The sequence below is a fragment of the Sturnira hondurensis genome, unplaced genomic scaffold, assembly GCF_014824575.4.
Source record: "Sturnira hondurensis isolate 20B ecotype Veracruz unplaced genomic scaffold, ASM1482457v3 Scaffold0014745, whole genome shotgun sequence".
NCBI classification, from domain to species: Eukaryota; Metazoa; Chordata; class Mammalia; order Chiroptera; family Phyllostomidae; genus Sturnira; species Sturnira hondurensis.
The window spans coordinates 2,276,233-2,288,382 of NW_028087376.1; positions in this window are offsets into that span (position 1 = coordinate 2,276,233).

A 12,150-nucleotide genomic window follows, 5' to 3' on the forward strand; every position below is an offset into this window, starting at 1 on the left:
TGCCTTTTGACCCAGCAATTCCACTGTTAGGAGTATATCCTAAGAACCCTGAAGCACCAATCCAAAAGAACCTATGCACCCCAATGTTCATAGCAGCACAATTTACAATAGCCAAGAGTTGGAAGCAACCTAGATGCCCATCGGTCAATGACTGGATCAAAAAACTATGGTACATTTACACAATGGAATTCTATGCTGCAGAAAGGAGGAAGGAACTCCTACCCTTTGCAACATCATGGATGGGCAAAATAAGCCAGGCGGTGAAAGACAAATACCATATGATATCACCGTTAACAGGAATCTAAACAACAAAACAAGCAAGCAAAATGTAACCAAAGAGACTGAAATACAGAACGTGCTGCCAGGGTCCAGTGGGGAGAGGGGAGAGAATCACAGGGGAAAAGGGGAAGGACTCACATGAACAAGTATAAAGGACACATGGACAATAACTAAGGTGGGGGGGTGGAAATGGGAGGGAGGTGGGGAGCACTGGAGGGGCAGGGCTGGGAATACAAGACAGAAAACTGTACTTGAACAAGAATTAAATAAAAAAATAAAACAATTATAAAAATAATTTTTAAAAACTTACTGCATGTAAATAGAATGAAATCAACACATTAAATGTTACTTCATTTCATCCATCATTTCCTAGAGACAACTAGGTTTCTACCAAATTTCTATGCACTGAAATGGCATGGGCCAGCTATCTGACTCACCAAGAAAACTTGTGCAAGTTTTTCACCAGACACCTTTGGACATCAGGAAAGGCTTCCCGAAGAATATACCTCAGATTTGTAAGTTTATCGCCTCTTTTGGGGGGGCAGATAGGTGACCCCAGACTTTAAGTCTTTAGCTAAAATATTAAAGTATTTAAAACAGAACCCAGAATGCTTTGAACTTTTCATGAAGCAGAGCGTCAAGAGGCAGAGTTTCTGTTCTCAAGCAACCAGACCTCCCCTGGGCTGCCTTGTGGGAGTTAATTGGCTAGTGAGGGGTGTATAAGTATGCATGTTGTGGGCTGGCATGGTGACACAGGGGTCGCAAGAACTTCATTGCCACTTCCTAAAGGCAGAAGCCATGTTTCTTGTGCACCACTGAATGCCATCACCCGACAGAGTGCCTGGCCACAAGAGACCATGGATACGAGATTGGCTTTTGTGGTGAGATGTGCTTGAATCCAAAACAATGAGAACTTGAGTGTGCCCCACCACTCAGGAGCAGCTATGTGTGATGCTATTCATTCAAATAAGTGTTTACAGGACAATATGGCATACACTGTTTCAAGTGTTTAGAATACTGCCGGGCATTAGATTAAGGTTCTGTCGTGAGAGGGGCAGCGCCTGCATCCATTGGGAAAGGCAGACAATAAACACTTAAATACTTTACATAGTGATGATTTCTATAAAGGAAAAAAACAGGGCGATTTGATAGCAAGCAAGAGGTGAGTGGGGGACTTATTAAAAGAACATATGATTGGTTCTTTATACGGCCCGGAACTCAGGTCCAACCCTCGACAGTAAAGAGAACCCTTAGGGACCCCACTCCAGCGAGGCTGCTGCCCACCTCAAACATCTTTGTTGCACTTTCAGAAATTAACAGGTTATGAGGCCCAAGTTCCAAAGAGGCCTCGAGAGTCCATGCCTCTAAACAGCCTTCATTTTCTCTGAGTAGACCCCAACACGCTCCACGTGCAGGGGCGGGGCTGCAGCGCTGACGCCACGGCGCGCCTGCGCGAGTGAGGTTACCGCGCTGACTTGCGGGAGGCACAAAGCGCGGAAGGTCGCGGTCCCCCCGCTTCCCCGGAACTTCTTATTCCCTCCAACCCGTTCCTCCCCAGTCCCTGGCCCCTCCCCCTTTCCGGACCCCGGACCCCTGCTGACTGTAGCTGCTGCTGCGGGTCTTTCGCCGGCTGTGGCGAAGCGCGGGTCCCGCGGGCGCCCATGAGATAAGGAGACCGCTGCGGGGCCGCTCAGACGCCCCCGTCCGCGCGGGCCGTAGTGCCCAGGACCCCCGCTGTCTCGTCTTTCCGCCTGGGTCAGGCTCAGGAGTGGTCCCGGCCATCCCTCGTTTCCCGTGGGTTCCGCCTGGTTGTCCCGAGAAGGCGTGTCCTGGCCTCCGGGCTCCGCGGGCCCGCGCCGAGAGTGAGTCCGCCAGACCCCCCTCGGTCTCTCGGCGGTCGTGCCCCGCCGGGCGGAGGTTGTCCCGAACTCGGGGACCTGTGCCCGGCCGCCGCGGAGCGGCTCTTCAGGGGTGACCTGACTTCTGGCTCCCCGCCTGGGGGTTGCTCCCCGCCGCAGCGCGATGAGGCTTGTCTGGTCCTGTCTTCCTCTTCTGCAGGTGGGATCAGTTTCCCCCGTTGAAACGTGCGGTGCACCTGTGCTTTACTAACTAGTGGGGCTGATGCAGAGTCCGGCGGTGAATTGCCTGGAAGAACCTAGGCTAGGGCGGTGTTTAGTGTTTGTGCCCTTGGATCCGATGTGAATAACAGATTTGATTCAGGAATCTCGAAGTGCATTTTGCCTAAGCGTGTAAGCTGGACACGGGAGGAGGATGCGGGTGAGGTTGGGAGGCGGGGTGAGGCGTGCCCAGAGCAACACTTTTCCGGTGCTGGGGATTTATTGACAAACAGATGCGGGTGGGGGCCTCGGAGGACGAGCGCGGTGGTGGTGTCAGAGGTTGGTGGAGGGGTCACGCCGGGCCCAAGGGCACAGTTTTCCGGTGCTGGGGATTTATAATAATTTCTTAAACTTGCCCGGTCATCTGGTCCACTTGTTGAAAAAATACAGCGCCATGGACCAGCAGAATCAGAATCTACAGAGAAGGGAGCCTGGGAGTGTTTTTTTGTTGTTGTTGTTTCCCAGAGGTGTCTCAGGTGGTTCTGATGCGGAGGCAGGTGTGGGAAATGGTCTCTTAATCCGTCCGTAGTCGCCTAGTCTTCCCTGCGGCCGGCAGCGCAGGCGCACACAGCGCCGTGTTAGAGGAACAGCTCGGAGGGGGTTAGAGCTGTCCTCCTACTCTTGTAGGTGTGAGCTGATCTGAGCACAACCAGTCCCAGTACTGAGGTTCTTTAGCAGAAATTCTTCTTAGCAGAGAATATTATAGTCACTTTATTTAAAATATATATAATTTACTTTGCCACAGGGAAGACGGAGTGGGTGCTGTGAGGAGGGGGGCAAGTGGGGAAAATGAGGACTTCTGTAACAGTGTTAACAATACAAATTAAAAAATATAATTTATTTTAAACAAGATTATATTCTATTCCCTTAAGTTTCTTTTCTAATGGCTTTACCTTTTCAGCTGTCAAGCTCTGCTTTGGTTTTGCTGCCAAACCTACAAGAATAGACCCTAACCCCTTTCACAGTTTGCGTCCACTTTAAATTTTTTTTAAAAGCTTCACCACTTTACTGACGGTTTTTCCCCACTAGCAAATATAATATCGCCCTCCCTTGCTTTCTGTCTGGTACTTTTTGAAAATAAAATTAAAACATTTTTGATATACAGTATATTAGTTTCAGGTGTACAACCTAGTGATTAGACATTATATAACTTCTGGGGTGATCACCCCTAGAAGGCTAGTACCCATGTGACATCACACATAATTATTACAGTATTACTGACTGTTTTCCCTGTATTGTCCTTTACATCCCGGTGACTGGTTTTATCGCTGGCAATTTGTGCTTCTTTGTCCCTTTCCCATCAATTTTTTTCTTTGTACTTATGAGTTCTTTTTATTTTGTGTGTTTTTTTTTAGACTCCACATATAAGTAAAATCATGGTATTTGTTTTTCTGTCTGACTTATTTTACTTATTAGTATAATACTGTCTGTGTCACCGGGAAGATTTCATTCCTTTTTATGGCTGTTGTTCTGTTGTATACATGTACCACAACTTTTAAATTCGTCTGTCTCTTGCTCTTGTAAATAATGCTGCAATGCACATAGGAGTGCATGTATCTTTTCATATTAGTATTTTGGATTTCTTTGTGTAAATACCCAGAAGTGGAATTGCTGAATCATACAGTATTGGATTGACCAAAAGTGTGTTTTTCCCCCCATAAGATGGCTCTAGGTGCTTAGTTGTCTTTAACTTCATTGGAAACAATTTTGTTAGATTGTATTGTGACAGCGGTCATATCAGTGTCCATTTTTTAAAAAATCAAAAATGGTGAATATTTGTGTAGTCATTTTAGTACTGAAGATGAAAGAAAATGCAAGCATTTTTGGCATATTGTGCTCTATTATTTCCAGAAAGGTAAAAACACAACTGAAGCTCAAAGAGAGATTTGTGCAGTGTGTGAAAAAGGTACTGTAACTGATGGAACATGTGAAAAGTGGTTTGGGAATTTCGGGCTGGAGATTTCCTGCTGGATGTTGTTCTATGATCTGGTTGACCAGTTGAAGTTGATAGGAATCAAATTGAGACATTAATTGAAAACTATCAACATTATACCACACAGGAGAGAACCGACATATTCAAAATTTCCAAATCAAGAAAGTTATTGGTGAAAATGAAACATGTGTCTTGTATTTTACGGGAAAAACTAAATGGACTTCTTGGCCAACCCAGTAGTTCTGTTAATTTTTTGAGGGATCTCCATACCATTTTCCATCGTGGCTGCCCCAGTTTACCATCCTGCCAACAGCACATGAGGATTCCCTTTTCTCCACATCTTCTCCAGTAATTTGTTGTTTGCCGATGTATTAATGATGGCCTTTCTGACAGGTGTGAGGTGTTATCTCATTGTGATTTTAATTTTCATTTCCCTGATAATTAGTGATGTTGCCGTGGTGTATAATCTTTTTCATGTGTTGCTCAATTCAGTTTGCTAATATTTTGTTGAGTTTTGCATCTGTGTTTATCAGGGATATTGAGCCATATTTTTCTATTTTTTTTGTAGTGTCTGATGGTTTTGTTATCAGGGAAATTAATGGTGGCCTCGTAAAATGAGTTTGGGAGCCTTCCTTCCTCTTCAGGTTTTTGGAATTGTTTGGGAGAATGGGTATTCTTTGAATGTTTGTTAAAATGATGAGCTATCTGGGCTTTTGTTGGGAGTTTTTGATCACTGGTTTTGATTTTTGTTAGTATTGGGTTGGCCAAAAATTTTGTTTTTTTCTGTACTATGGCGCTGGTAGTGCTTAGTTGTCTTTAACTTCATTCAAAACAATTTTGTTAGGTTGTATTGTGACAGCTTTCATATCAGCGTGCACTCAAAGAAAAACTTACCAAAATTGGTGAATTTTGTGCAGCCATTTTAATATTGGAGATTGTAAGTGGGTCTCTAGTATGTGTGGGTCATGTTTTTGGTTTTGGTTTTTGAATCTGTTCTGGCGCCCTGTATCTTTTGAGTGTGGAGCGTTTAGTCCAGAGACACTCTTTGTGTATTGGCTGTTGTCATTTTTTAAAATTATATTTTATTGATTATGCTATTAGAGTTGTCCTGATTTTTTCCCCTTTGCCCCCCTCCACCCAGTATCCTCCCACTCCTTCAGGCAATCCCCCACTCTTATTCATGTCCGAGGGTCATACGTGCAAGTTCTTTAGCTACTCCATTTCCTAGGCTGTACTTTACATCCCCAAAGCTATTCTGTAACTGCCTATTTGCACTTCTTAATCCTCACCTCATCAATCATTCCCAGATACCCCCTCCCATCTGGCAGCCACCAAAATGCTCTGTGTCCGTGCTTCTGTCTCTGTTCTTGTTTGCTCAGTTTGTTTTTTTAGGTTCAATGGTTGATAGATACATATTTATTGCCATTGTATTGTTCAGAGTTTTGATCTTTTTCTTAAATAACTCCCTTTTTAAAAAAGGGAGTTATTTAAAAGGGAGAAGATCAACACTCTGATTGAGTGCCCCCTACTGGGGACCTGGCCTGCAACCCAGGCATGTGTCCTGACTAGGAATTGAACTGGTGACCCTTTGGTTCACAGGCCAGCTCTCAATCCACTGAGCCACACCAGCCAGGGGTTAAATAAGTCTCTTTTAACATTTCATATGATAATGGTTTGGTGATCATGAACTCCTATAGTTTTTCTTGTCTGGAAAGCTCTTTATCTGTCCTTGGATTCTAAAGATATCTTTCCTGGGTTGAGCAGTCTTAGCTATGGTTTTCATGACTTTGAATGTTTCTTGCAAATCCTTCTAGACTGGAGTTTCTTTTGAGAAATTAGTTGACAGTATTATGGGAACTACCCTGTAGGTAACTAACAGGTTTTCACTTGCTGCTTTTAAGACTTTTTATCTTAAAGACTCTTTATCTTTAAGTTTTGGCATTTTAATTATGATGTGTCTTGGAGTGGGCCTGTTTGCGTCCATCTTGTTTGGGACTCTATGCTTCCTGGACTTTCATGTCTATTTCCTTCACTAAATTAGGGAAATTTTCTTTATTATTATTTTTAAATAGATTTGCAATTTCTTGTTTTTTCTCTTATCTTTCTGGTGCCCCTATGATACCAGTGTTGGAATGCTTGAAGTTGTCCCAGAGGCTGCTTACATTAGTCTTATTTTTTTAATTCCTTTTTGTTTTTGTTGATTACATGTTTTTTGCTTCCTTATGTTTTAGATCATTGATTTGATTCTGGCTTCATCACTCTACTGTAGTTTCCCTGTAAATTGTTCTTTATTTCATTTGGAGTATTCTTCGTTTCTGACTGGATCTTTTTGTGCTGCCAAGGTCCTCACTAAGCTCCTTCAGCATCTTTATAACCAGTGTTTTGAACTCTGCATCTGATAGAGTGCTTATCTCCATTTTATTTAGTTCTTTTTCTAGAGTTTTGATCTGTTCTTTCATTTGGGACATCTTTCTTTGTCTCCTCAGTTTGGCAGCCTCCCTGTGTTTATGTCTATGTATTAGGTAGAGCCACTATGATTCCCTGTCTTGGTAGCATGGCCTAATGTAGTAGGTGTCCTGTAGGGTCCAGTGGCATGACCTCCCCAATCACCCAAACTGGGTACTTGAGGTGTGTCCTTCATGTGGGCTGAGTACACCTTCTCTTGTAGTTGAGCCTTGATTGCCATTGGCATGTCAAATGGGAAGAATTTACCCCCATTGCCAGTTATCTGTATGGACTGGCTATGACCACTGACCACCAACCTCTCCCCTCTGTGGGGGATCATCTGTGCAGGGGCAGGGTGGTGGTGCTCCAACATGGTTGTAGATGTCCATTGGGTTCACAGCCACTGGGGTTTCCCAGGTGGTGCAGGGCAAGGTGCAGCCTCCACCTGTGTTCTGTCCAGGACCACCCTGCATGAACTGTAAAGCAGTCTGCAGATGGCTGCTACTTGTGCTGGGCTTGGAGATTCCCAGGCAAAGCCAAACTGATATCCAAAGCCAGCTGCTGCTAGTGTCTGGCCTGAGGCCACTTTAGCAGGAGGTACTAGGGCTGGTGGGTCACTGAGGCTGGCTGTTGCTTATTTGATAGCTCATGCTTCACAACTTTCTAAAGCCTAAGACCAGCCATTCATATGGAAAAGCCGCTGTTAACAGTTTGGGTGGGCCTGTAAGTTGGGTGGGGCAGAGCCTCTGGGGGTCTCCAGGGTGGGGCAAACAGTGTTAGCCAGGTTGATGGAGTCTCACATATGGTACCAACCGGCCAGCTCTGTGTCTCTATGTGGGGAGGGTTCAGAAAAGGGACAATGGCCTCTCCCCATCTTTCTCTCTGGGACGAAGCTGTCCCGCTGCTCTCACCTTAATGCCAACACTTCAGTTCCTCTCTGTACGCCTCTGGTGCTTTTCAAGCTGATGCCCCAGTGCTGGAGCTCAGCGGCAGTGAGTCTGAGTAAGTTCATGTGTGGGTTCTTTAGGAGGAACTGCTTGGGACTCCAGAAGTTTCTCCTACTGACTCAATCCCCACTGGTTTTTTGCAGTCAGAAGTTGTGCGGACTTATCTTCCTGGTACTGGAACCCTGGGCTGGGGGGCCTGGTATGGGGCTGGGACTCCTTGTTCCCAAGGTATCCCTCCCAAATTTTTATCCATCACACCTGGATATGGGACCATCCCATTCCACACCTCTGCCCTCCTACCAGTCTGGGTGAGTGGAGTTTCTTTCATTCAGTACTTGTCAGACTTCCATTCAACTTGATTGCTAATGGGTCTGAGTGACGATTGTCTTAATAGTTTAGTTGTAATTTTCATGTGGTTGTGCAAGGAGGTGAGCCATGTTTACCTATGGCTCCATTTTGACTGGGAGTCTTCTCCATTGATATTAAAGTAATTTGTAATAACTGATTATGGGGGAGAGATAGAAACATCAACTTGTTCCACTTATTTATGCATTTGTTGATTTCTTTTTTAAAAAAATATTTACTTATTTTAGAGAGGGGAGAAGAGAGGGAGTGCAAAACTTCCATCTGTGGCCTCTCATATGCCCCCAACTGGGGACGTGGCCTGCAGCCCAGACATGTGCCCTGACCAGTAATGGAACCTGCGACCTTTTTGTTTGCAGGATGACGCCCAGTCCACTGAGCCACACCGGTCAGGGCATGTTGGTTATTTCTTGTCTGTGCCCTGATTGAAGCTCAAACACACAGCCTAGGTGTGCTGGGACGATGCCGTAACCAACTAAACTACCCAGCCAGGGCTAAAAGTAATTATGGGTAAGGATGTAGTTATTGCCATATTATTCACTGTTTTTTTTTATTGTTTTGTAACTTTGTTTCTTATTCTTATAAGATGGTAACTTTCTATAGTGTTGTGTTTGTATTCCTTTCTCTTTATTATATTCATCTTGTGGGGTTTTTGCTTTGTGGTTACCTTGTACTTCCTATATGGCAAGCTGTGTTTATAGCAGTCTATTTTAAGTTGATGGTTACCTAAATCCGAACACATTCTAAAATCACGACAATTTTTACTCATTGTTTTTGTCGTTACTTTTTACTTCTTGTGTGCTTGTCTGTGTCACTTGATTTATTGTTGTAATTACACGGGATCTTCCTGCTTTTTGCCTTTTAAACTTTGTCTTACTTTCATGATTGATGGACTGCTTTTTATTAAATGGCTGCCTTTATCAGTGAGGATATTTTTCTTTCCTATATTTTCTTATTCATTTTTAAAATCTTTTCTACTTAGCCCTGGCTGGTGTAGCTCAGTGGATTGAGCACGGGCCTGCGAACCACACGATCGCGGTTCGATTCCCAGTCAGGGCACATGCCTGGGTTGCAGGCCAGTTCCCAGCAGGGGATGCACCAGAGGCAACCGTACATTGATATTCCTCTCCCTCTTTCCTTCCCTTCCCATCTAAAGGTAAATAAATAAAATATTTTTAAAAATTAAAAATAATCTTTTCTACTTAAAGAAGTGCCTTTAACATTTTTTGTATTACTGGTAAAGTGTTGATGGGCTCCTTCAGCTTTATCTTGTCTAGGAATCTTTTTCTCCTTCTATTCTAATATAGCCTTCCTGGGTCGAGTAATCTTAGTTTAGGTCTTTGCTTTTCATCACTTTGAATACTTTGTGCCAAACCTTTCCGGCCTGCAAAGTTTCTGTTGAGAAATCAGTTGATTGTCTTATGGAGCTCTCTAGTATGCAACTAACTACTTTTCTCTTGCTACCTTTAAAGTGCTCTCTTTGTCTTTAATCTTTGGTACTTTAATTATGGTGTGGGCTTCTTTGGGACTGTCTGCGCTTCCTGGACTTGTGTGTCTGTTTCCTTTACCAGGTTAGGTTAATTTACTCATTTCTGGAAATAGGTTTTCAATTCCTTGTTCTCTCCTTTTTCTGGTACCCCTGTGATGTGAATGTTGGTCCCACTGAATGTTGTCCTGTTTAAACTACGATCATTTAAATTGTTTTCTTTCTGCTGTTTTGATTGTGTGCTTTCTGCCTGTCTACCAGATAGCTACTTTGTTCCTCTGAGTTATCTGATCTCCTGTTGATTCCCTCTAATGTCCTTGATTTCAGTATTATATTCCTCGTGTCTGACTGGTTATTTTTTAAAATGTTTTTGTTTTTTTGCTCACTACTTTTTTTGTAAGATTTTACTTTTATTTATTTATTTTTAGACAGAGGGGAAGCCGGGAAAGGGAAAGAGAGGGAGAGAAACATCAATATGTGGCCGCCTCTCACGTGCCCCCTAGATGGGCCACAGCTTGGCAACCCAAGTTTGTGCCCTGACTGGGAATCAAACCAGCAACACTTTGGTTTGCAGGCCGACACTCAGTCCACTGAGCCACACCAGCCAGGGCTGACTGGTTATTTTTATGTTTTCTATCTCTGTTAAAGTTCTATCTGAGTTCATCTCTTCTTCCCCTAAATTCATTGAGCATCCTTGTAACCAGTGTTTTAAACTCTGAGTTCATCTCTTCTTCCCCTAAATTCATTGAGCATCCTTGTAACCAGTGTTTTAAACTCTGTATCTAGTAGATTGCTTATGTGCATTTCATTTAGTTCTTTTTCCATAGTTTTGTCCTGTTGTTTCATTTGGGGTGTGTTTGACTCCTCATTCTGGCTAGCTCTCCTCATTTCTGTATATTAGGTGTCTCTTCTGTCTCCAGGTCTTGGAAGACTAGTAAGCATCCTGTGAGGCCCAGTACTGCCATCTCCCCTGTCACCTTAGCCAGGTGCTCTAGTGGTGTCCCTCATGTGGGCCGTGTGCTCCTGTTGTAGTTGTGCTGATTGCTGTTGGCATGTCACTAGGGAGACTGACTCTGAGGCCAGCTGGCTGTGAGGGATGGCTGTGACTACAGTGGACAAGCTGTTGTCTGGGCCCTGTGCGAATCACTTCAGCAGGGCTCTGGTGCCAACTGAGTCTGCTGTGGGAGTGTCTCATTCGGAGACACTGGTTGGGTGGTGCTCTGCTGTGAAGTTGACCACTGGGTATGCTAGTTCTTGAGCCCCTTGGGAGGAGCTCTGGTGCAGGTTAAGGTCACCCACCGTTTGTGCCTAGCATGGGGTCACCTGGTGGGAGCTACAAAGTGATCTGCGGTTGGTCACTGCTTGTGCTGGGCTTAGAGGTGCCTGGTAGAGGCTATGATGTGAACCAAGGCCAGCCACCAGGAGTGCTGAGCGTGAGACCCGTTGGTGAGCACTGTGATGGGAGCTGAGGCCAGCCAGCACTTGTGCTGGGTTTGTGCTGCTTTGTTGAAGCTAGAATCCAGGCCAGCACTGGCCGCAGCTTATGCCAGGGGTGGGGCCACCTCATGCAAGTTGTGACCAGTCCCCACTTGTGCCTGGCTTGGGGCTGCTCAGCCAGAAGTACATGGCCCACTGAGGCCAGCTGCCAACTGGTGCTTGTTTGGGGTTTGTGGATCTTCGAGATATTTTTAGAGAAGTCCACAGTGTGAGCCAAAGCTGTCCACTTTTGTGGAAAAGCTGCTGAAAGCAGCTCATGTGGGGTGCTCAAGTTGAATGGGTCTCAGGGGCCCACCGGGGTGGGGAGTGGTTTAGCAACGTTAATGGAGAGCTCAGATTTGACCCCTGCCTACGATGAGCCATGAGCTGGCTGGCCTGGAGGAGAGTACAAAAAAAGGAACAAGGGGCACCTGCCAGCACTTCTGTCCTCAGAGAAAGTTGCCCTGACCTCTACTTCTCCTGCCTGGGCCCTAAAACTCATCTATTTAGTTTCTACTCTTACGTCTCTGGGAAAATATCATGAACACTAGTATCCAGTACCATCATTTTTGTGTGGTATGAAAACTTAATTTTCTCCTGTATTTGAGTTTTTACAGACTAGTTTTTTAAAATTTTTATTTATTTATCTTTAGAGGGGAAGGGAAGGAGAGAGGGAGAGAAATACCAATGCACGGTTGCCTCTGGTGTGTCCCCTGCCGGGAACTGGCCTGCAACCCAGGCATGTGCCCTGACTGGGAATCGAACCGCGATCGTGTGGTTCGCAGGCCCACGGGCTACACCAGCCAGGGCTGCAGACTAGTTTTATAGTTTAGATTTTTAAAAAAAATATTTTATTTGTTTATTTTTAGAGAGGGGGGAAGGGAAGGAGAAAGTGGGAGAGAAACATCAATGCGTGGTTGTCTCCCATGTATCCCCCTCTGGGGAACCTGGCCTGCAACCCAGGCATGTGCCCTGACTGGGAATCGAACCGCGATCCTCTGGTTCAGAGGCCTGTGCTCAATCCACTGAGCTATGCCAGCCAGGGCTAGTTTAGATTTTTTAAATTAAAAATCACTAATTGAACCCTAGCTGGTGTAGCTCAGT